At 38.3% G+C, this 26,841-nt stretch overlaps 1 pseudogene; it reads right to left on the bottom strand.

The window, feature by feature from the left end:
* The window catches only part of LOC128066024 (60S ribosomal protein L7a-like), a 102,840-nt pseudogene extending 90,417 nt beyond the window's left edge, over positions 1-12,423 (bottom strand).
* Between the last annotated feature and the right edge of the window lie 14,418 nt (positions 12,424-26,841).

The following is a 26,841-nucleotide window of genomic DNA, read 5'->3' as shown; positions in this document are numbered from 1 at the left end:
CGGGAGTTGGTGATGGTCAGGGAAGCCTGTCATTGCTGAAGTCCATGGGGTGTCAAAGAGTCGGACATGACTGAGCGACTGAACTGAACTGAACTGAACTGAGGGTGGGGAAGATCTCCTGGAGGAGGGAATGGCAACCTACTTCAGTATTCTTGCCTGAAAAATCCCATAGACAGTGAAACCTGGTGGGCAACTGTCCATAGGTCGCAAAGAGTAGTACAGATCTGAGCGACTGCACACACACACAGAAATTTCCTTTCTTGCAGTTCTTGGATACTACAAGTTCAAGTTTCTGGCCAATTTGGTTTTCTGGTAAGAACTCTCTTCCTGACTTATGGACAGGGATGGAGTAGGGTAAGGCTGGGAGGGGAACTTTCTGGTCTCTTCTTGCTTATCTACCTATGTTCATAGTAATATTATTCACAATGCCCAAAATGTGGGAACCACCCACATGCCCATCAGTAGATGAATCGATAGACAAACCAGAAAGGAATATTATTCAGCCTCAAAAAAGGAAGGAAATTCTGACACATGCTACAACATGGATGTATCATATTTATGCTAAAAAAATACTGCTGAGTGAAATAAGCCACAGAAGTACAAATATTGTGCAGTTCTACTTATATGAATTACCTGGAGTAGTCAAATTTATAGAAAAAAAAAGCAGAATTGGGTGAAAATAGAATGGAGAGCAGTTTCATGGGTACAGTGTTTCAATTTGGGAATATAAAAATTTCTGGAAAAAAACTGGATAGTGGTGATAACTGCACAGCAAGGTAAATGTAATAATGCCACTGAAATGTACACTTAAAAATGGTTAAAATGGTAAATCTTATGAACCCCATGAACAGTATGAAAATGCAAAATGATAGGATACCAAAAGAGGAACTCCCCAGGTCATTAGGTGACCAATTGCTACTGGAGATCAGTGGAGAAATAACTCCAGAAAGAATGAAGGGATGGAGCCAAGGCAAAAACAATACCCAGTTGTGGATGTGACTGGTGATAGAAGCAAGATCTGATGCTGTAAAGAGCAATATTGCATAGGAACCTGGAATGTCAGGTCCATGAATCAAGGCAAATTGGAAGTGGTCAAACAAGAGATGGCAAGGGTGAACGTCGACATTCTAGGAATCAGCGAACTAAAATGGACTGGAATGGGTGAATTTAACTCAGATGACCGTTACATCTACTACTGTGGGCAGGAATCCCTCAGAAGAAATGGAGTAGCCATCACGGTCAACAAAAGAGTCCGAAATGCGGTACTTGGATGCAATCTCAAAAACGACAGAATGATCTCTGTTCGTCTCTAAGGCAAACCATTCAATATCACAGTTATCCAAGTCTATGCCCGAAACAGTAACGCTGAAGAAGCTGAAGTTGAACGGTTTTATGAAGACCTACAAGACCTTTTAGAACTAACACCCAAAAAAGATGCCCTTTTCATTATAGGGGACTGGAATGCAAAAGTAGGAAGTCAAGAAACACCTGGAGTAACAGGCAAATTTGGCCTTGGAGTAGAGAATGAAGCAAGGCAAAGGCTAATAGAGTTTTGCCAAGAAAATGCACTGGTCAGAGCAAACACCCTCTTCCAACAACACAAGAGAAGACTCTACACATGGACATCACCAGATGGTCAACACCGAAATCTGATAGATTATATTCTATGCAGCCAAAGATGGAGAAGCTCTATACAGTCAACAAAAACAAGACCAGGAGCTGACTGTGGCTCAGATCATGAACTCCTTATTGCCAAATTCAGACTTAAGTAAGAATTAAATATTTTAAAATTAAAAAAAAAAGAACAAAAAAAAATAAAATAAAAATAACAAATAAAAAAAAAGAGAAATAACTGAAGGTTAAAAAAAAGAAAAAGCAGGGAAAACTGCTAGACCATTCAGGTATGACCTAAATCAAATCCCTTATGATTATACAGTGGAAGTGAGTAATAGATTTAAGGGCCTAGATCCGATAGATAGAGTGCCTGATGAACTATGGGATGAGGTTCATGACATTGTACAGGAGACAGGGATCAAGACCATCCCCAGGGAAAAGAAATGCAAAAAAGCAAAATGGCTGTCTGAGGAGGCCTTACAAATAGCTGTGAAAAGAAGAGACGTGAAAAGCAAAGGAGAAAAGGAAAGATATAAGCATCTGAATGCAGAGTTCCAAAGAATAGCAAGAAGAGATAAGAAAGCCTTCTTCAGCAATCAATGCAAAGAAATCGAGGAAAACAACAGAACGGGAAAGACTAGAGATCTCTTCAAGAAAATTAGAGATACCAAGGGAACATTTCATGCAAAGATGGGCTCGATAAAGGACAGAAATGGTATGGACCTAGCAGAAGCAGAAGATATTTAGAAGAGGTGGCAAGAATACACAGAAGAACTGTACAAAAAAGATCATCACGACCCAGATAATCATGATGATGTGATCACTAATCTAGAGCCAGACATCTTGGAAAGTGAAGTCAAGTGGGCCTTAGAAAGCATCACTACAAACAAAGCTAGTGGCGGTGATGGAATTCCAGTTGAGCTGTTTCAAATCCTGAAAGATGATGCTGTGAAAGTGCTGCACTCAATATGCCGGCAAATGTGGAAAACTCAGCCATGGCCACAGGACTGGAAAAGGTCAGTTTTCATTCCAATTCCAAAGAAAGGCAATGCCAAAGAATGCTCAAACTACCGCACAATTACACTCATCTCACATGCTAGTAACGTAATGCTCAAAATTCTCCAAGCCAGGCTTCAGCAATATGTGAACCGTGAACTCCCTGATGTTCAAGCTAGTTTTAGAAAAGGCAGAGGAACCAGAGATCAAATTGCCAACATCCGCTGGATCATGGAAAAAGCAGGAGAATTCCAGAAAAACATCTATTTCTGCTTTATTGACTATGCCAAAGCCTTTGACTGTGTGGATCACAATAAACTGTGGAACATTCTGAAAGAGATGGGTGTACCAGACCACCTAACCTGCCTCTTGAGAAACCTGTATGCAGGTCAGGAAGTAACAGTTAGAACTGGACATGGAACAACAGACTGGTTCCAAATAGGAAAAGGAGTACATCAATGCTGTGTATTGTCACCCTGCTTATTTAACTTCTATGCTGAGTACATCATGAGAAACGCTGGACTGGAAGAAACACAAGCTGGAATCAAGATTGTGGGAAGAAATATCAATAACCTCAGATATGCAGATGACACCACCCTTGTGGCAGAAAGTGAAGAGGAGCTAAAAAACCCTCTTGATTAAAGTGAAAGAGGAAAGTGAAAAAGTTGGCTTAAAGCTCAACATTCAGAAAACGAAGATCATGGCATCCAGTCCCATCACTTCATGGGAAATAAAAGGGGAAACATTGGAAACAGTGTCAGACGTTATTTTTTGGGCTCCAAAATCACTGCAGATGGTGACTGCAGCCAAGAAATTAAAAGACGCTTACTCCTTGGAAGAAAACTATGACCAACCTAGATAGTATATTCAAAAGCAGAGACATTACTTTCCCGACTAAGGTCCGTCTAGTCAAGGCTATGGTTTTTCCTGTGGTCATGTATGGATGTGAGAGTTGGACTTTGAAGAAGGCTGAGCACCGAAGGATTGATGCTTTGGAACTGAGGTGTTGGAGAAGACTCTTGAAAGTCCCTTGGACTGCAAGGAGATCCAACAAGTCCATTCTGAAGGAGATCCACCCTGGGATTTCTTTGGAAGGAATGATGCTAAAGCTGAAACTCTAGTACTTTGGCCACCTCATGTGAAGAGTTGATTCATTGGAAAAGACTCTGATGCTGGGAGGGATTGGGGGCAGGAGGAGAAGGGGACGACCGAGGATGAGATGGCTGGATGGCATCACGGACTCGATGGACGTGAGTCTGAGTGGACTCCAGGAGATGGTGATAAACAGGGAGGCCTGGCATGCTGCCATGGGGGGTCACAAAGAGTCGCACACGACTGAGCGACTGAACTGAACTGAACTGAACTGATGTATATTTTACCATATTAAAAATTATTTAAAAAGTGTGTTGCTAAATGAATTCAAACAATACAAAAATACACGAAGCAAGTATATCTCAATATTTATATGTAAATCTTTAAATCATTTGCCTTTATTTTGGTGTTAGGAATGAAGTGGGGTATATATTAGGTATTGTTGCTGTTGTTTAGTCACCCAGTCATGTCTGACTCTTTTGCAACCCCTTGGATTGGCATTATCGAGGCAAGAATACTGGAGTGGGCTATCATTTCCTTTCTTCAAGGCATCTTCCTGACCTAGGAATCTGCATCTCCTGCATTGTGCACAGATACTTTACCACTCAGCCACATGGGAAGTCCAGGAATGAAGTGGATCCAGCCGTAAAAAAATAAAAGATAAAAACTATATGGGAGATATTACTACTAAACTATATGGAGAGGTATTACTGCTGATCCAGTAGACATAGGCCTTGAGGGTTTCATTTGTTGTTTTTTTGTTTTCCTTATCCATGTAGTAGTTGTACTTATGGGTATGTACACATACAGTTACCCCTAGGTGTCTTAGAATTAGTGATATCTGACTGATAGGTTTGAAGAATTGAGACTGACTGGTCCAGGGCTAGAATTTGTATAACATGGCTTATAACCATTTGCTAGTTGACTCTAAGCATATTTTCAATACTTAAAATAACTATAAATCAGTTAAATCTAAAGAAATAGACAATCACTTTTTCTTCATAAATACCTCAATCTGACTAGGAAAAAGGATCATAAAACTGTAAAGAATTGCTCTTCCTGTAATCACACAAAGATCTCTCTCCTTCAAAGGTCTACTGAGGTATTTTTAGTTTTTGCACCTCACTGCACACCTATATCTCACCTCACCTACAACTTCTTCTTGAGAAGAAAACTTGACTAAAGGAAAGAAATCCTGAACCATAGGAAGGTAGGACTTGAGACAATACTTAGGAAAGAAATTATTTCCTTTGAGTTTCAGTGTTTAATAAAGAGAAAAAGAGAGAAGAGAGAGAGCCACCCCCCAACCCCTCGCCAGCTTCATTATGTCTAATTTGCATAATCAGAGTTGAATTCAATTTTCTTTTCAGACATAATGGATACAGGGCGCAAAGTTTACAAGACCACTTTACATTGCTTGAGTAGTGGGATAAGGTTGAGGGTGAGAGAAATAGGAGGATCCTACTAGCAAAAATATGAAGCTAGAATCCGAAGCCAGAATTGCATTCATTTTGCTATCAGAAGTGCAAGGCAGAAATTTAAGTTCAAGAACTGCTGATTTAAAAACACTCTCATCTTTGCCACTGCCCATATCTAAATTGTTTAGACTGTTCTGTTTCCCTGTGGTGATTTGCCTTAAGATCCATTATAAGAAAACTGTTTATCAAAGAAATATAAATGCAGTACTATCTCACCTACAGTAAAACATAAAAACACTGAACACATAGAAACAGAGAGTAGAATGATGGCTTCCCAGGAGTGAGGGCTTGGAAGAATAGGGAGATATAGGTCAATTCAATTTACTTCCCAGGTGGCTCAGTGGGTTAAGAATCGGCCTGCAACGCAGAAGACACAAGTAGATACAACTTCATGCTCAGGAAGATCCCCTGGAGGAGGGTTAGCAATAAGAGGAAATTCAGTTTAATCTGTAGAGAGAAGCTAGGTCCCGAAGTGAATATGCCAGTGATGGAGGCTTCTAAAATGTGAGGGAAGCAGCCTGCATTAAATGTCCTTAATTAGGGGATGAAAGGAAAATGCAGGGCAATGATTTAAACTTGAGAAGGAGTGTTGTACCTCAGCATTTATAAGAGAGCCTTGAGGAAGATAAAGTTAAAGGTAAAGTGAAAAAAGTTTGGAGTGTACATTTGATACCAAAGCATCAGAATGAACTTATTCTACACAAGCTTTCACCTGTATACTTTTGAGTTTTAGGAAAGGGAAATAGGTTCTATGCTGTTAAAATCTGCCAAACACAAGAAATCAAATTTTAGTTTGAAATATCATAAAACCTAAGAATTTTTTAAATCCTAAAGTTTAGGAACAGCCTTTGCTGTATTTTCACCCAGTGCCAGACCCTCTAGATTCCAACTTTAGCCCTTTTCTCATCTTCCTCCTCAGAAAAGCTGGAGAAATCCTTCAAGATTTTCAGTGGTTTAAATTATTTTAATCAATACTTATAGGCTGATAAAATGCAACTTTGGTGGCAGTTTTCCCCTTTCTGCACAATTTCCCTTGGCAATTCCAATCATCTCAAATCCGTTGGAGGCTCAGGTGGTACAGAATCTGCCTGCAATCCAAAAGACCTGGTTTTGATTTCCTTCACTAGTTTCCAGAACACTCCCATCACCTGACTTCCCTCTGTCCTTTCAATTTACTCCTTCTCAGTCATCTCCCAACTATATATTATGAAGGTTGTGCTTAGTAGCTCAGTCATGTCTGACTCTTTGCAACTCCAGGGACTGTAGCCCCTATCTCCTTGGGGATTCTCCAGGCAAGAATACTAGAGTGGGTTGCCATGCCCTCCTCCAGGGGATCTTCTGAACACAGGGATGGAATACAGGTCTCCCACATAGAAGGTGGATTCTTTACCATCTGAGCCACGAGGGAAAATTATGAGGGTAAATGAGAGAAAAAGCAAAAATTATTTTACTCCAGAAAAAGAATTCTGGAATACTCTTTATCCTCTAAGCACTCCTGTTTGATGTGCACTGACTTAGTCTTCTCTTTGCATTTATTTTCTTGATGATCTTATACAACCCTAGTCACTTTCAGTTTTGATCTCCCATCAGACCTCTACAGGAATTTCAGACTAATACATGTGTGAGCCTATTAGCTTTTTTTTTTTTAACGTTTCTAATTAGCCTATCAAATTTGGCATTTCCAAAACTGATATTCTGACCTCCTTGACTCCAAACCTGTTCCAATTGCTGTTTTCTTCACCTCAGCTGATGGCAGCTCTCGTCCTGGTAGACTAAAATATCTCTGAGGAGGCATTTGTTAAGACCTCTTTCTTTCTCTCTGGTGGCTCAAACGGTAAAGTATCTGCCTTGCACTGTGGGAGACGGGTTCAATACCTGGGTCTGTAAGATCCTCTGGAGAAGGGAATGGATGCCCACTCCAGTATTCTTGCTTGGAGAATTCCATGGCTAGAGGAGCCTGGTGGACTACAGTCCATGGAGTAGCAGAGTTGGATACAACTGAATGGCTAATACCAACTACAGCTAAACCAGTTTTCTTAGACACTCACCAGTTACCACTTTCAGTCACTGTATAATACCACCTGCCACACATACCTATATAAACACAACCAGAGGTCATCTCCCAATTATATATTATGAGGGTAAATGTACCCTCATAATATAAATGTACCCTCATAATTTACTTTTTCTTTTATCTCCAGCAAGTAACACTACTGCTAAGTCATTTCAGTCGTGTCTGACTCTGTGCAACCCCATAGACAGCAGCCCACCAGGCTCCCCCATCCCTGGGATTCTCCAGGCAAGAACATTGAAGTGGGTTGCCATTTCCATCTCCAATGCATGAAAGTGAAAGGTGAAAGTGAAGTTGCTCAGTCGTGTCTGACCCTCAGTGACCCCATGGACTGCAGCCCAGCAGGCTCCTCCGTCCATGGGATTTTCCAGGCAAGAGTACTGGAGTGGGGTGCCATTGTCTTCAAGCTTGTAACAGAAGTCCATTAAATGGTGAAGTATTAAATGTATAAAAGAGGAGAAATTGAGTAAGGTGGTCCCATACAATGACTAAGTAGTGATGGGAATAAGGTGAAGTCTAGATCTAGGGAAATAACTCGCATGAGAAAGGCTCTGAAGGAGTTTAGGGGGACAGAACCCAGGCATGTACGAAAGGACAACCATGGGAAGACTCAGTGAGAGAGCGCCATCTGTAGGCCAAGGAGAGAGACCTGGAGAAGACCCTTCCTGTATAGCACTCGGTGGAAACCAACCAACTTTGATCTTGGACTTCTAACCTCCAGAATTGTGAGAAAACAAATTTCTGTTGTTTAAGCCATACAGTCTGTGGTATTATGTTAGATTAGCCCTAGCAGACTATTGCAGGTTTTAGCAGGTGATGTCATTATATGCCAAAATCAGTATGTGGCAGTTAGTATATCCAGAGGAAAAAATTACCTCTATAAAATTAAAAAAAAAAGACTGGTCTTCTACTTGAAGAGTAGACTAGAGCTCAGTTGTAAGCCTGTATATATAATCTGAGAAAGGAAAAGCTATTTGATGTGGAGTTGCTGTTTTTCCATCAAGATTTAAATGCAATTATAATAAAACCATGTTTGCTTGCAGTAGAGTTAGATGTTTAAACAAGTCGATAAATTTTTGGAAACACAGGAAGGAAAGATGTTTTGTTTACTTTTATTTCCACATTAATTTTAGTACTGACAGAGAGTGACAAAGCGATGGCCTCAGAGACCACTAAAACCATTTCATTCACAAAATGGGTGTTTTATGAGTAAGCACTCTGTAGACTGCTCCTCTGTCAGGAGGACTGCTCAGGGCTCAGCAGATGGTCACTGGAGTTTGAATGCATCTGTTCACTCTCGCTCCTCTTGTCAGTACAGAATCCACTAAAGATAAAGTCTTTCACATAATAATGTTATCTGCCTACAAAGACTGTGTTATGTCTGGCAAGGACCAGGAAGTTGGATAATTTTGATGAGTGCGATTAAAATAGAATCAAGGTGTGAAAATGTTTTGATGGCATGAAAGTGAAACTGAAAGTGAAGTCGCTCAGTCATGCCCGACTCTTTGTGACCCCATGGATAGTAGCCTGCACCAAGCTCCTCTGTCCATGGGATTTTCAAGGCAAGAGTACTGGAGTGGGTTGCCATTTCCTTCTCCAGGGAATCTTCCCAACCCAGGGATCGAACCCAGGACTCTCACATTGGAGACAGATGCTTTACCGTCTGGGCCACCAGGGAAGTCAAGTTTGATGGCATAGTAGAGGCTATATCCTACAAAACAGAGTAGCAAGTGCAATGTCATGAATTGACTGATGTTTGAGCTCTTAAAGTAACTCACAAATTAGAACACAACTGCAGTAATGAAATGAGTTTCAATTTCAAGAAGTTATAAGTAACCCAAACCCTGAAAAAACTTAATTTTCTAATATATGGTTTTGTTTTTTTTTTTTCATACAAAGAGCAATCACACTGAAAATATTAAGCACCTGCTTGGCTCATACAAAGTAGTTAGTTCTGAGGGTTGGCAACAGTAGAAATAGTATTTCTGCCTTTTAGAGCTAAAAAAAGCTTTAAAACAAAAGACATACCAAAGTGTAAGAATAATGGAAGGGAAGCACTTGTAAATTACACCTGAGTGGTCCACCCAGTGAGGTGTAAAGATGATCAGCTAAAAAGTCACATGGAGAAGAAAACAGGTGAACTCTGAGGGACTGGTTGAGACAGGGATGTAGGAAATAGGCATCATTCATAGTGAAAGTATTATTAAAAGAAGGATGCAGTCAGAATTCTAGGGGTGAATTCAGTTATACTGGCTACAGTAGTCTAGTGGCTTTCAATCCTTTTTAAGACATTGACTACAATATATTTTACTACATTTCATCTTCTTTTAATTTCAGATTTACAGATAAGTTGTTTCATGCTTTTCTCACACTCATCAGTTATCAGATATTGACAGTTATCCTCTTTTACTTTAACATTCTTTATCTCTTGCACTCTCTGAGAGTATGTGGCCCTCCCCTGACCTGCCTCTGTGATTCTCTAGTGTTTTAATGCCTGGAACTACAGGATAGCCCAGACAAGCATATCACTTTCTCTGGCTCAGCCCTATTATTAGCTACACTCCTTGTTCCTTTTTTATTTGCAACAGTTCTTAGAAAATAAAACTGGACACTGAGTATATTCATAGCTTCTACGCCTTACCAGTGAACAGAACTTGAACATATGCATATTTCTGTATCTACTGCAAAGAGCTGACTCATTGGAAAAGACCCTAATGCTGGGAAAGATTGAGGGCAGGAGGAGAAGGGGTTGACAGAGGATAAGATGGTTGGATGGCATCACTGACTCAATGGACATGAGTTTGAGCAAGCTTTGGGAGATGGTGAAGGACAGGGAAGCCTGGCATGCTGGAGTCCATGGGGTCTCAAAGAGTCAGACGTGACTCAGCAACTGAACAACAACACAGCTAACATTAGGATACCTTCTAGATATATTTTTCTTTTTAACATTTTTAACTCCCTTCCAAACCAGTGAGAAATCTGGCCCTCATTATACATTTGCTTTAACTCAGCAAACAGAATACAGTTTGAAAATTGGTAACATAACTACTAAACAACAAATAAAAAGGACCTACAAACAAGAGTTCAATATTTGTTTACTGTCTTTTTATATTTTGGTAGTAAAATTTAATTAGAGGGAAATGAACCAAGCTTAAATGCATAATTTATTGAGTTTTGATAAATGCATATACTAAAACAATATTTCCATCATCTCATAAAGTTAACATTTGGCTATTTTTCATCAATACTTTCACCTTTTTTTTTTCTTGTTCTATTTTTAACTTTTTTAATTTCAATTTATTTATTTTAATTGGAGGCTAATTACTTTACAACATTGTATTGGTTCTGCCACACATCAACATGAATCAGCTACGGGTGTACACGTGTTCCCCATCCTGAACCCCCCTCCCACCTCCTTCCCGGTACCATCCCTCTGGGTCATCCCAGTGCTGTTATAATTTTTTTCCATCATGGATTGGTTTTCCCTGTTTTAGAATATATTACAAATGGAATCATATAGCATTTGGAATCATACAGCATTTCAAGAAATCATAATTTCTTGAATTGGACTCGTTTATCAACATTTTTGCAAGAGGCATCTATTTTTATATGTGTTAGTTTATTATTACTGATGAGCATTATTTTTGTGATATGAATTTACCACAGAATATTTATGTATTTTCCTATGAACAGACAGCAGAGCCATTTCACATTTTTCACTCTTCTATAGAGCAGCTCTAGATATTCTTGTGTCAGACTATTTGTAGACATGGAATTTCAGTGATCTTGGTAGGTAGAATTTCAGGGATAGGTATATACCTTTATATATACCTTTATAATAGGCAACCAAACTTTTTTTTTTTTTTTGGTAATAGAAGGTATATTATTTACAGTCTTATCAGCACGTATGAGAGAACTAGTTGTTAGAAATCCTGACCAACAATTACCTTTAAGACTTTTAAATTTTAGCCGTGTGTGTGTGTGTGTGTGTGTGTGTTAGGAATCCTGACCAACATTTGCTGTTAACAGACTTTTAAATTTTAGCCTTTCTAGTGTGTGTGTGTGTGTGTGTATTTGACTTTAAAGTTTTCCTTATGAATAATGTTGAACTTTTCTCTCATCTTATTTCACAGTTTACATCTTTCTTTGTGAACTATCCAAGGTTTTTGCCCATTTCTTAGACTGCCCTTTTATTGTTGAGTTTTAAGAGTACTGTACATATTTTTATACAGGATTGTTGTCAGTTAAATATTTTGCTTTTACTTATTGCTTTGGCAGCTCACTGTACTTCTTTAATCTATACATTTGTGCTTTTCACCAAATTCTAAGAATTACTGGTGTTAAATTTCCAACAGTGCTTCTATCCTTTCAGTCCTCTCATTCTGCATTTGAATGACATGCATGTTAGACCATTTTTGATATCATCACAAAGGTCATGGAATCTCCGTTATTTCTCTATTTCATTTTTTACTCCTGTGCTTGATTTTCAGATTAGGTCATGGCTTTTGACCTTTTTTCAGGCTCAGGGATTATTTATTCCCTGACCAGCTCCTAACTGTATTGTCATAATCTAGTGAATCATGTTTGAGCTTTTCACTTCTACCATGCTCCCTTTTAAAATAGACTTTATATTAAATGTTTTTAGTTGCTCTAAAAACAAAAAGAACTTCAACTAGTAAAGAAAAAAAAAAAAAAAAAGAAAGTCCCTCCTCCAGGGCCTGGGTCATATTCTAGGAGGCTTCAGGTCCTAGGCTAGGGCTGGAAACCAGGTCTCTTCACCCAGGTGGGAGGAGGTGGCTAAATTTTGTCCACCTGCTTCAGGCCGGTCTTGCCTAGGCTGGAGGTGGAAACTATAGAGCTTGCAATTGCCAGCTGGTAACACCTGACTTTGATGGGCTCAGTAGATTGCTGTTGAAAAATTCTCTTCTCCAGAATCCAGTCAGACTCTGGAACCTTCTAGGTGGTACTTACTATTAATATTTTAACACCTCAAGTAGGAAGCAGAGGACTAAAAACAATGATAAGTCCAAGGAGAGGACCCTTGAAGATGATGAAGAGGAGAAAAGGTTCATGAATAGGAAAGACCAGCTGTACTAGGAGCATATACTCACCTTGTGTCATCTCTGTTCTCAGAAGCCTACTGCATCCGCTCAGCACCAGCAGGGGTACCATTTTCCAGACCAACTTTGCTCACGAGACGCTGGCTAAGAACAAAGTGAGGTGGGTTCAGACAGGGCTGGGGGCGGGGGGTGGTTGTCCTGATTTGCTCGGGTTTCTTCTTGTCCCGCAGCAGGTCAGTTTTACCACCTGGTTAAAGTCTACCTGCAACATGGAGCCGGGGCTTTCGGGTGGCCTCGGGTGGCCTTGATGTACCGAAGGCAGGTTACAAGTACTGACACATTTGAGAGAAACTTCAAGCGGCTGCGGATGATCTGAATATCGAAGGCAAGGTCAGGATTCCAGTTTCCTTGGGGGCTTTTATGGAAATGCCCCTCCATCTTGGGGATGACGGGAAAAGGAGTCAGCCTTTGTTGCCGGACGGGCCGTGCTGGGAAGACCCTGCGGACCAAGGCAGTAGCTCCCGAATCACGGGTGCTGTTCCTGCAAGGAGCCGCCTGGAGTCCATGGAGCGAGGCCTCTGCCCAGTGCCCCACAGCAAATGCACCGCGGAGATCCACGCTGGGAGCAAGAAGCTGCTTCTCCAGCTCCGAGGAGGGCAGATGCTCAACTACCTCCTGGTGGAGATGGATGGACTGGGTATAACCAACCAATCGTCCTGGTGTCCATCCACGAGCTAACACGTTAGAGTCTGTCCTGCTGAAGCCCGAGCCCGGCACTGAGGCGCGCTCCCGCGGGTCTGGGAGGAGCCGCCAGTCACGCCGCGTGGGACGCGCGGGCAGGTCCAGTTCCCCGCGTCCCGCGTGGAGCACATCACCACCTCCAACGCACTGAGAGTGAGCTTCTCTCCAGCGAAAGGCGGAAGGTGGCTGTGTTTCTGAGTCAAGCAGTGCTTCTGTCTGCAGGTGGCTGGAACACAAGGAGCCCGTGAGGACGGTCTCCATCACACCAGAGACAAACGCTCGCAGACTAGACTGCTCAGATGCTTCCCAAGAAACTAGCACCTCTTACCATGAACCGCTTTTGGAGATGTGCATGGCTCCAGGGTGGCCGCTCCCCTCTGGACACTGTCTCTCTCAGTAAAGTCAGTTTCAGGGATGGACGACCCACAATTACTACTGCAGAACTTGCCGTGGCGGGGGCTGGGGGCGGGGGGTGGTTGTCCTGATTTGCTCGGGTTCCTTGTCCCGCAGCAGGTCAGTTTTACCACCTAAAAGCCTCCAGGACTCACTGCCCTCGAGAGATTCACAGGTGATAAATGTGAGGAACCATGGGGCCTTTCTTCTCCTAGCTGTGGTCTGAGAGTTTGGTTCCAGCAAGCCCTCATCCTAATCTGTTCTGGGTCCCAGGATTCGGGAAGGGGGTGAAATAGTTTCTTGGTACTTGGGACTTGATCCTTTCATTGGGCTTAGTGTAAATACATCATTTTATAATCTTAAATTTAGATTTAGATGTATTGTGTTAAAATAAGAAAAGGCAAGCATATGCAAGTAACCTTAGATAACTGGAAATGCACACACTGCATTCACTCATGAGCAAGGCAAGTAGAAGTGCAGACAGAAATAAAACATAAAGTGCTCCATCTTTCAATGAGTAGGGACAAACAGAACTGGCTTCAGGGAAATTATGGAAAATGCAGGCTTGGAAACAACTATTAGTTTTGTGAATCCCTGATATTTTTTGACAGTTGAGAGGAAGGAATTTGGAAGATGGGAGTAGTTAAGGAAAGAACAGAGTTAGCATGGAAAGGCAGTGATTGTGAGATACTAATCCTTAGATATTAGTCATTTAAAAGGAGGGCCGTAGTTTAAAGATAAAATAATAGCATCAGTGTTCAGTGGTTATCTCTGTGTTAGTTGGTTGATGAATTTAAAAGTTACCTGTTTGATGAAATTAAAACTTATGAAGGAGAATGAGAACTGAAGCATACAGGGCTTGGATTGGTCTGTAACTGAAAACTTAAGTAGAGAAATTAGTTTTTGGCAGTGGTGCAGATGCTTTCTGCCCTGAGGCTAGAGGGTAGGAAGAAGGAGCTATGTAGTAGAGAATGAGGACAGACATCACTTTAGATAACTTTGATTTCTCAATAAATATGTTGGATTAATATCAGTGAATATGAAACAGAAAAATGGAAAAGTTTTGGAACAGATTTGGGGAAGTACAGCCAAAAATGAATGGATAATGATGTGAAAGTCGCTCAGTCGTGTCTGACTCTTTGCAACTCCATGGACTATACTGTCCGTGGGATTCCCCAGGACAGAATACTGGAGTGGGCAGCCGTTCCCTTCTCCCAACCCAGGTATCGAACCCAGGTCTCTCGCATTGTAGGCAAATTCTTTACCAACTGAGTCACAAGGGAAGCCCAAAAGGTGAATGGAAGTATTGTAAAAATATTTGGGGGCTGAATGGATCTTAGTATCATTCCCATAGTAAGAATTCAAAATGTTGATATAGTATATGATTATCATGAGATAAGAATTCTGCATAAATAAAACTAGCCTAGATAATGAATAATCCATAATTAAAGAAAGCTATCTTAGAGGAAAACAGATTTTTATCCTTCCTCTCCCTCTTGATTTCAAATGGATGATTTTTAAAACATGCATACATAAAATCTTATCAATATCATAACTTATTATACTAAGTGATTTTAAAAATCATTTCATTTGAGCATAGTTCCTGAAGAATGTTTTCCTTGCTTTTCCTATAATTTTCTTTATCTTTTCTTTATTGATTATTAGCTTATTATTAATGTCCAAATGGGCTTTCCTAGTGGCTCAGACAGTGAAAAATCTGCCTGTAGAGATGGAGACTTGAGTTCAATCCCTGGGTCAGGAAGATCCCCTGGAAAAGGTAATGGCAACCCATTCCAGTATTCTTGTCTTAAGAATCCCATGGACAGAGGATCCTAGTGGGATACAGTCCATGGGGTTACAAAGAGTTGGGCAAGACTGAGCGACAGTTCACTTTCACATATAATATATGAGATAAACAAAGTTTAAAGAAATCACCATTCAGGTAAAGCATTCTTTTAAAGTCTAACATTCATGTGTAGATAATAGTGATATATAATATTATGCATTCTAGTAATGATGGACAATGCAATAAGTAAAAAACTCTGTACCAACAATCTATTTGTACAATTGAAATATTGTATAAATTGAATTCTGCAGAATTTCTTCAAATAAAAGTGTTAAAAGCATTTAGTTGTGACAGGAACATCATCCTTTGTATCAGACCACACAGAGACTTTCCAGAATGAGGCCAACTTAAGTGTATACATGTTCTTTCGTCCTTTGAATGTGTAAAGCTGGTTCTATGCAAAATGTTTCTTTTCTACTTAAGAGGACATGACTTTTTGTGTGTGGTAATAGGACACATGGATGAACACTGCATAACCACAGATGGTTGCAATTTACCCTCCATTTCTTGAAAAAAGTCCCAGGAATTGAATTTTTAAGGATGACTTTAATGGAAATCTTCAGAAAAAAAAACACCTCAGCTAATGTTATAGTCAACATTATTTACACTAGTTATTGGAATTATTAGCTGAGAACTTCAAATTAGTTCAACTGAACAACTAGGTAAGTTACATATTTATTGTGATATTACAAAGCAAAAAAATGAAAATTATATTTCTCTAGTTATTGATATTTCATTACTTTTCCTATAGGATTTCCTTGAATTTTCTGTCAGATAAAAACAAAAAACAAAAAAATCTTCTATAACATATATTAATATCTTTTTTCCTGAGTTTCCTTTTAGGTTTCTTTTTTCTTTTTCCTTCCTCCTACCTTTCTTGTCTCCTTTCTTTTTCTCTTTCTTCCTTAAAGGACCATGTTTTTCCCCTTTACATATATTTTCTTTGCATTTTTTCCTCATCTACAAACATTGTCTCTGTTTAGCATATTGACATGTCACTGTAATTTCCTATTACATGCTTATCTCAAATGTTAGGTGCTCCTTGGTGATTTATATTTAACACTGAGGCATGAAGAATCAGCTTAGAACATCCTTCACTACACACTGGCCCCACTGCCACATTACTGACTAAGTGGGTCAGCACTAAACAATAAACAGAATTTTCTGGTCATATTTGCTTTCTAGAAAATAATATCATCATCATTTATTTATCTCATAAGTTTGATTGTTATCTTTCTAAATATTGAACTAGAGAATGGGTGATGGGGATCAAACTACTCAGATCAAATAATCTTAGCTTCTTACTTTTCTTTTTAATGCATAGGCAATAAAGGTAATAAAAAGGTGAACTTACCTATTACATCTAGTCTATTACCTATTATGTCCAGTCAAAGCTATGATTTTTCCAGTAGTCACATATGGATGTGAGAGTTGGACCATAAAGAAAGCTGAGCGCTGAAGAAATGATGCTTTTGAACTGTGGTGTTGGAGAAGACACTTGAGTCCCTTGGACTATAAGTAAATCCAACCAATCCACCCTAAAGGAAATCAGTCCTGAACATTTATTGGAAGGACTGATGTTGAAGCTGAAACTCCAATACTTTGGCCACCTGGTGTAAAGAACTGACTCACTGGAAAAGACCCTGGTGCTGGGAAAGACTGAAGGCAGGGGAAGGGGACGGCAGAGGATGAGATGGTTGGATGACCTCACGAACTCAATGGACATGAGTTTGAGCAAGCTCGAGGAGTTGGTGATGGATAGGGAAGCATGGCGTGCTATAGTCCATGGGGTTGCAAAGAGTTGGACATGACTGAGTGACTGAACTGAACTGAACCTATTACATATTTTTTTTTATTATTGGTCAAAAAATGTTTTTCGGGTTTTCCCTACTTTATAAATCTTTAGGTAGTAGTAAGTCAGTTAGTTCAGCATAAATTGTCACATGGAATAAAATATATAATGCAAATTCAGGGCTATAACGTTAGAATTAATATGAATGAATAAACGTAAATAAAGGGAGATGAGATATCTTAGTATAACAATAAGCGGTCTAATTTTTTTTCCTCTTTGTAAATTTGTATTTTGGGTAGTAGAGTTAAGCTGCCTAACTTGTTTCTTTTGATATGCATTCATTGATATTAAGCTGAAGGACTTTGAGACTCAAAAATGGATTTCTCCAAAAAGACTCCCCCAATTTACATCATGCACTCATGGTTCAGTTCAGGATCAATGCCTTCATTAGTGGAGAGGCTCTATCATTTTCTGAAAGTAACAGTTACTGGAATGGTAAAATGTTTCACATTCAATATTTGTGGTAAACTGGAATTTATGACCTATCCTAGTTGGCCATTTCCCCTTTCCAGCCTGCCCATTGTCCTGATCAGAAAGAATATGTTTTCACTGTTTAGCCAAGTTACGTCTGAGATGGTTGCCAGGGTTTGGGAAGCACTTATGTAGCCTTCTTCATTTTCACACACAAAGAATGAGCGGGTAACATTTACTATGAATAAATCAATAAGACTGATGTACTAGAAATGCAGTTTGAAAAGGGCAGCAGCCTTCTAAAAGCTTTGGAAGCTAACTTTTAACTTTAGAAAGAGAGGTGAAAGTTGAAACTCACATAGAGGACTTATAACCATTATCTTTTTTTATGTGTATAAGAGAACTATAACTCACTGGGGCTTACAGCTACAGTAAGAACTTTTCCAGGAGATGAAGAAACATGATAATTGTTCATTCGTGCTGCAAGACATTTTGTTCAGTCTGAGTTTTAAAAAGCTGTTTATTTTATGCAATGTCCATCTATTGGTCTGGAATTAGAATAAACTCTACTATAAGACAATGTTTGTAACAGAGCTATTAGAGCAGAAACCAATCTTTATATTTTGAAATGTGATTCTGTATGGAATAGACTTTCTTTAATAAAATCAGAAAATAAATAATAGAGTTCCCTGCTGCTGCTGCTGCATTGCTTCAGTCGTGTCCGACTCTGTGCGACCCCAGGGACGGCAGCCCACCAGGCTCCCCCATCCCTGGGATTCTCCAGGCAAGAACACTGGAGTGGGTTGCCATTTCCTTCTCCAATGCATGAAAGTGAAAAGTGAAACTGAAGTCACTCAGTCGTGTCCGACTCCTAGTGACCCCATGGACTGCAGCCTACCAGGCTCCTCCATCTATGGGATTTTCCAGGTAAGAGTACTGGAGTGGGTTGCCATTGCCTTCTCCAATAGAGTTCCCATCCAATAACATAGTATTTTCTTATTAAACAATAATCACAAGGTACATTTATTTAAGAATATTTATAAAGCAATAATTTGTGATAGTGACACTTTTTGGTTGACAACCCTTAATGAGGTACTCAAATTCTGACTTCAAAAACATTTTGGAGAATGCAATGTTTGTAGTTATAAATAATAGTAAGAAATTGCAGGATAGAAAACAACACCTGTGGAACATCTTAAAGTCTTTTGTAGGCAAATGATCTATATCTAGAAGCAATGAAATAGTGGGGCTGCAGGTAACAGAGCTAACCCACTTTTATTTTAAGGTTATGTTTAGAAGATAAAGGAGTGTAGAGATAATCTTTCCGAAGGCTTTCCACAGCTCCTAGAAAAGCTTATTCTTCTACATCAAACTTGGCAAGAATTCCTCAAAAACTAGGCAAATAGCATTTGATTTCAGGCTGCTTTATTCCTTAAGCAGATAAGAGGTATATTTTAAAGTCTCTCTGTTTCTTTAGTAGGTTGATTTTAACCATAAGTTAATTCTAAAGGCTTGAAAATGTCTCTTTTATTTTCTGGTTTATTCCATAAAAAATGGGTAATAGGAACAGAGTTATTAGAGAAAACGGGGTTTAAACATTAAGATACTTGGCGTTTTGTCACTTTCAAAAATACTGTTTTAAAAGTTGCTGATGTGCTGTGTCTAAAGCATTATTTTAGATTCTGAAGAAATGAAACAAGTGGGAGTTTGTGGAGAGAGTGATAGATGATGAATATATGGCCTCTGTCCTGTAAGAATAATATTGTGTAATGGAAGAATCAGACAATCGCAGACATCAGATGAGAGTGATTTAAATAGAGGACCAGAGTATGGGTTGAGAGGAGAGAAAGCTAGGTTTTATGTTGTCATTTTGTATCTCCTATACCTCAAGAACACATAGAGTTAACTGATATAATAAGATCAAGTGAGGAAAGACTAAAGTTTGTGTTATGTCAACAGTTCTTTGGAAGAAGAGTGACTAGGAGGAAAGAGTCATATTATACCTATATTAGGGAAACTTTCATGACATTTCTAATTTGGAATCTCTGTTCTAGCAGCAAAGTTCCTTTTCTCTGCAATGTAATTTATCACTTCCATCTTTCATCATTTGAAGACCTACTAACTTTTTTTTTTCTGAATTCCCCTAAACAATTCATTTTTCTCTTTAAACTGCATGCTTGGCTTAGCAAACATAAACCTGGTGATTAGTAGAACAACACACATTTTCAAATGCATATTTTCTGGGGACCTTATGACCTTCAAGAACATATTCCAAGGATCTTATTAATATATTTATTCCAGCAAATAAGGACCTCTGTAGAATACATATTTGCTGCTTTAATTTGAAGATCTTCTCAGTGTGGATATACAGATGTGAAAAATCTCTGTCATTCAAATTTCTTTGTGGAAATGGAGATTTTACTAATTAGAAACTCATTTTCTAAAAGCACTTTTTTTCCCAAAATGTAAATTTTTTTCATATAATTGCTGATAACCTACAGTCTTAGAAATGAAACTATTGTATTACAGCAGAAGCCTTGGAGAAGGAAATGGCAACCCACTCCAGTACTCTTGCCTGGAAAATCCTACGGACAGAAGGGCCTGGTAGGCTACAGTCCATGGGGTCGTGAAGAGTGGGACATGACTGAGCAACTTCACTTTCACTCTTCAGTTTCATGCACTGGAGAAGAAAATGGCAACCCACTCTAGTGTTCTTGCCTGGAGAGTCCCAGGGATGGGGGAGCCTGGTGGGCTGCCATCTACTGGGTCACACAGAGCTGGACACAACTGAAGCGACTTAGCAGCAGCAGCAGCAGCTGAAGCCTTTCTCTCCATACCCCTCTCTTCTCCATCAAGTTTTCTTTCTGTCTCTCTAAAACCTAAAATTATTGTAGTTGTTAAAGAAGGTTAGTGAGAATCCAGATTCAAAACAGTTGTCCCACTAAGAAGTCTTCAGAGAAAAGATGAGAAATTGAAGAAAGATACAACAGAGAAGCTGGAAAAGTGAAGAATGAGTAGCACCCATTTAAAATCCACAGGACTGTGTAACTTGATTAGCTAACAGGGCACAGGCCCTGAGAAGAGAGAGTTCCTGGTTTAGTTAGTTGGGACAATAGTTGAGGTGGTTTCTGTTCATTGCAGTACAGATTACCCAGAGGAGCATAATTTTGGAAAGACAGAAAATCATTTGAAAATCAGGAAAAAAAAGAAAGTCTCTGAGGTATTGGGATGATCCACAGGCCCTTGTTAAGCAAAGGGTTCAGTATATTGGGTCTCAAGTTAGAAGACCAGACTTCAGGCTATATATTGACATTTGAATTTCCCTGAGCTTGCCAGTAAATGAAAGAAACAAATGGATATGGCCTCATGAAATGGACAGGTTAATACAAGGAAAAAATCTTCATGGAGATCTTGGAAACAAAATTTAAAGACTATGTGTAAGAGGAAGTGAGTGTAACATGAATTATCCCAATAATATGGAATCAGGAATGTTCTTTTCAAGAAATTCATCAGAAAGTCTTTTCAACAGGTGGCTTATGTCTAATAGAAGGAGATACTACCGAGAAATTAAGGAAAATCAAGAATAAAGGATTGTCTTTGCAGTTAGGGAAATTCCGGAGATTTGGTGAGACTAGTTTCAATAGAATCTTGATAAGATAAAACCAGATTGTAATGAGTTATACTGATGGATAGTGAGGAAATGATGACCGGAGGTAGAGTACTTTTCTAATGAATTTGTCTATGAAAAAAGGGAGGGATTAAACCAGTAATAGAGGAGAGGATGAAGAAAAATATTGTGTGTGGGCCAGTGATGGGTGAAATGGGACTCAAAGTTTTAAGAAGAGTAAACCAATTTGGACACGGCTGAGCAACTGAACTGAACTGAATTGAACTGAACTGAACTGAAACTTAAATAATAATTTAGGTTTATAAGTTTGCATTAAAATTTTATATGTAATTTTATATGTACAACCGTGGAAAATAAGATGTCATTAAATACTATTTACTTGACTGATTAAATATATATTTCTCATTTCAGTGACTAAAATCACAGAAGTCTATGAAAACCAGAGTCAGTACTTTCATTGCTAATTTGAAATTCTGAACAATGCTAGTGGAGAATTTCTGTTTAATCATAAGATTTAAATTCTGAGAACTGCATCATCACTGAGATTATGAGATGAGAACTCATAATCTGAGTGTTCATAATCACTGAGAACAACTGATATTCTCCAATAACATTTTCTTGTATGGGGCGTCTGTGCCTGTGTGTGTGTGTGTGTCCTTGATACATTTATAAACTGTTTTGCCTTTTGAATATAAGGAATTTTATCCGATGATCTGCTGTGGTCCACCAAGTACTGATTTTGTACATATACAACCACAACACACAAGCACATGCAGTACCACCCTTGATTCCTGTCTAAAGTCAGGAAATGTGAAGCTTAAGTATCAACTGAATCAGGCAAACATGCAGACATTCTTTCATTTTATATCTATGCTTTCATGATAAATGCCCCAATGACTGTGATTTTCTAGAAGACCATTCTAAGAGTCCTAATGAAATGTAAAATTAGTTGAAAAATATTCAGTATTCATGTTTAGGAAACAAAATATTGATACAAATACACTTAAGTTTATATAAGAAGATTTCAATACATCAAACATTTTACCTTTTATACTCTGGGAACAACTAAAACAATTCATTAATGTATTTTAATCTGTTCATCTAGCATTGCTCCACTTAGTCAGGATATATTTTTAAAATGTTTCCCCAGTATTCACAGCATCTTCCAAATTCCCTCAAGAATGATCTACTCACTTCAAATCTATTGATTTGAAATTTCATCTGGAGTGCAGAAGTGTTATCTACTTTTTCAAAAATTAAATAAATATAATAACTGCCATGAATCCATGCTCCACAGAACAGTAAGAAAGATTCCAAGTAGTATGCCCTTTGCGAAAGAATCACTCTCACATGCTAAAAAATGTTTTAAAGATGATTGGAAATTGTGGATTTCTTTCACTCAGTACCAAGCCATTATTTTTTTCCTCATTTTTTTTTTATGTCACTGTAATAGCAATGCTCATTCTCCTTGCTCTGTATGGATCTATCCAGAACAATAAAAGTAAATATTTAAAATTTACTAACACAGCTATGTTTTTTACTGGTGTCAGAAATCTGTCAAAACCAAAGGCGAGTCTTTTATCCCTAACATTTGGTCTCATTGTGTCTGATGTCCTTCATAATGTCAAGAAAGAAATTTGCACTCACTGTTCCAAGGCTGAGTTATAGCACTGCTGGACCAAACACACAGGGAACAGAAGTGCACATTTAATCTGAATTCAAATGCACTTACCATGTAACTGGGCAATTTTCTTTTCTTCTCCACTACCATGTCATCTTTTTTTTTTTTTTTCCCCGAATATTGCAACAGGTATTTCAAGGATATCTGCCACCACCTTTGCCTCCCTATGAATGTTCTTTGCATAGTAACAACCTGTGAAGTGGTAACTGTCTGAAAAAGACATCAGGCAAAATGTCATATTAGAAAGAAATGCCATGAGCAGAACGAAACTCCAAAACTGTGGAATCAAAGATAATCAAAAGCATTTCAAGACAGCTCTCTCTCTTTCTCTCACAACCACATATACTGTCAGCATCAGTAAGACATTCTTATACATCTAGGAGGGCAACACTTTTTTGGAAAAGCTAGTATCTTTCCTTTAAAAGCATCTTATGGAATACCAGTGAATATTTTTTAGGATGCAGTTGTTATCTTAATATTTATTGGTCTGTCAGTTATTAAATTCCTGAATGCTTTCTCTTTGATTATATATCTCTTTGATGTATCTTGCTACTTCACAAAAATATACATCTATTGTAAGAGAAAGTATAGTTAAATTGTAATAGAAATAGTCTTGTCTTTTTAGTTACTATTTTGGCTATTTAAATGTTTAATCACTTAATCCAAAGAGATTCATTTTACTTTAATTTTCGTGTAGAAGATCTAATAATGACATGAATTTATGTTTTCATTTGGTTAATTACTTGAGTAAGGGTCACTGATATCTATCATCAGAAGCAGATAGATGAAGCTGTTAAGTTACAAAAGTAAGTATATTCTCTAGAACTAGAGTAGGTAGGTAGATATTGGGATACATCAAAATGGAATGAAATATGAATGCCACACAAAACATGCTAGGAGAGTGGCTCATTTTCATACTCAGAATAGAATTTCTATATTTGATCCTTTAATTGTTTTTATTTGTCAGTGTTTCACTACTTCTGGGTCTTCTCTGACACTGAAAGGTAATTTTCTTCTGTTACTCCCCTTAATGAATATGAATTTTTTCTACTATATTCCTTCCATTCACGATTATTCTTCTTAACAATTTTTGTGACATTTAAAACCTTTTCAGTTTGCTTTAACTCAACTAAAAAAAAATGTAGCCATTAGTTATAGTATAAGTCCAAATATTTTACACAGATTTTCTTTAGCTATAATTTCCCCTTTCTTTTTGTATAAGATTTGAATGGTTAATGAAAATTTATATTCACAAATAATTTTAAACTGGAATAAACTATGAAAATTTTGAATCTTAGTGATTCCCAGACTAGTTTTTATGAGGCCATTTTAAAAAATTGTCTTAGTAAATGTTCTATAATTTTAAAAAATTAATACACTTTAATATAGATTTTATACACATATACACATGAAACAAAAATAAACATACTGTGCATTTTCACATTTGTGATGTAATTTTGGGGAAAATATGTAAAGATAAATAAAAAACACTGACCTTTCAAAATGATAGAGATAGGAAGCCTTCAACCCTCATTTTTGTCACAAGCACACTAATTCAACAATAATTCACAACATATTCCTTTTGTGAGAAATCCAGGACCTGGTTAGCAATGTGAAACCAGAACCTGGGTGAGTACAAAACCAGCCACATCAAAACCAAGGAGTTCATTCAGAAAATATAGGGACATTCCAGACACCCTCTTGCCATTATTCTTATTCCCACAAAGTGCTATACAATGTGTGTGAAACCACAGATATAGCTTCTCCTTGGGAAAAAAAGAGTTGCATTGTGTGTCCAATGTCCCCATTTTTCCAGTGGCTGCTGTGAGTGCTCACCTGCCCCAGACTACAAAGAGGAAACGGCATACTCTAACCTCCCTAAGTCAGTGAGAAGAGAGATGGTGGTTCAGACTGACAGTCCCATGACCGCTCCCTCCAGCTCAGCACAGAGCTAGCAGTTGAAAAACTCCAGCTCTCAGCTTATCCCAGGAGAGGGAAAGAGGTACAATGAGCACACAATAATCCAACTTACTGGGGACTGCCTGAGGAAGAGGTTTCAGTCTCTCTTTTCTCACAGTTGGTATGGGACCAGGATACTTTCGATGCCTGGGAGCATCTAAAATGCATTTTATGGGAGCAGAGAAAGTGGGTTGGACTACCACAAAGGTTTGAGAATCTCTGAGCAAGCTACATGATGATGTTCTTCTCTAGTACAAGACTAATCCATGAAGACTAGGAGAGGTGGCTATTATGTGTAATATATGGACAACAATATAGAGAGCTAAAAAAGTGAATAAACAGGAAAATATTTTTCAAACAATGGACTCTTCAGACACTAGCTCTAATAAAATTAAAATATACCATTTACTTAACAAAGGATCCAAAATAGCTGTATTGAAGGTGCTTTCCAAGGTCACTATAATAATTTTGTGACAAGTTGACAGAACTTTAGCTAGACTAACTACAAAGAGAAAAGACTCAAATAAATAAAATCATAATTGAAACATGAGGCATGTAGATAATTATTTGCCAACAAACTGGATAACCTAGAAGAAATGAATAAATTCCTAGAAACACACTGTTTTTGTTCAGTCACCAAGTTGTGTCTGACTCTTTGTGAACCCGTGGACAGCAGCACACCAGGCTTCCCTGTTCCTCACCATCTCCTGGAGTTTGCCCAAGTTCATGTCCATTGAATGGGTGATGCAATTTAACCATCTCATCCTCTGTCACCCTGTTCTCCTTCTGCCTTGAATCTTTCCCAGCATCAGGGTATTTTCCAGTGAACCAGCTGTTCCCATCAAGTGGCCAAAGTATTGGAGCTTCAGCTTCAATATCAGTCCTTCCAAAGAGCACTCAGCGTTGATTTCTTTTAAGATTGACTGGCTTGATCTCCTTGCTTTTCAAGGGACTCTCAAAAGTCTTCACCATCACCACAGTTTTCGAAAGCATCAATTTCTGGATGCTCTGCCTTCTTTACTGTCCACCTTTCACATCTGTACATGACTACAGGAAAGACCATAGCCTTGCTATATGGACCTTTGTCGGTAAAGAGATGTCTTTGCTTTTTTAACACACTGTCTAGGCTTGACATAGCTTTCCTGTCAAGAAGCAATTGTCTTATAATTTCATGGCTGTAATCACCACCCACAGTGACAAAACATATAACCTACCAAAAGTGAATCATAGAGAAATAAAAAGTCTGAACAGATATATAAGTAGTATGCTTATCAAATCAATAACCAAGAAACTCCAAATAAAGAAAAGTTTAGGACAAGATGGTTTTACTGCTGAATTCTACCATTTATTCATAAATTAAAAGATGTATTATTATAGAAATGTCCATTCTAACTTATCTATTGATTCAATGCAATCACTACCAAAATCTCAATGAAGTTTTTAAAGAAATAGAAAAAAAATAATTTTAAATTCATATGAAAACCAAAAGATCCCAAGTACCCACCCAAAGCAATCTTGAGAAATTTTAAAGCTAGAGGCATCACAATCCTAATTTAAAATATATGTTGCAAAGGAACAGTACTTAATACAGTATGGTACTGCCATAAAGACATACCTATAGACCAACGGATTAAAACAGAGGCCCAGAAATAAATCAGTCAATCATTCTTTAACAAAAGTTTGAAAAATGCACAACTGAGAAAAGATAATCTCTTCAACAAGTGATATTGGAAAAATTATATATCTACATATAAGATAAGGAATTTGGAAACATTTTGCAATATACACAAAAATCAACACAAAAAGGTTGGAATAATTAAACATAAGACCTACAACTATTAAATTCTTAGAAAAAAGACATAGGGGAAAAGCTTCATAACATTGGTCTTGGCAGTGTTGATGGATATGACCCAAAAGGCACATGCAATAAAAGCAAAAATGGACAAGTAAGAACACATTAAATTAAGAAGCTTTTTTGCATGTCAGAGAAAACAGTCAGCAGAGTGAAAAGTCAACCTA

Source organism: Budorcas taxicolor, chromosome 20 (genome assembly GCF_023091745.1).
Source record: "Budorcas taxicolor isolate Tak-1 chromosome 20, Takin1.1, whole genome shotgun sequence".
In the NCBI taxonomy this organism is placed as follows: Eukaryota; Metazoa; Chordata; class Mammalia; order Artiodactyla; family Bovidae; genus Budorcas; species Budorcas taxicolor.
The sequence above is the reverse complement of the archived record's forward strand: the minus strand, read 5'-3'. Positions and strand labels throughout refer to the sequence as shown.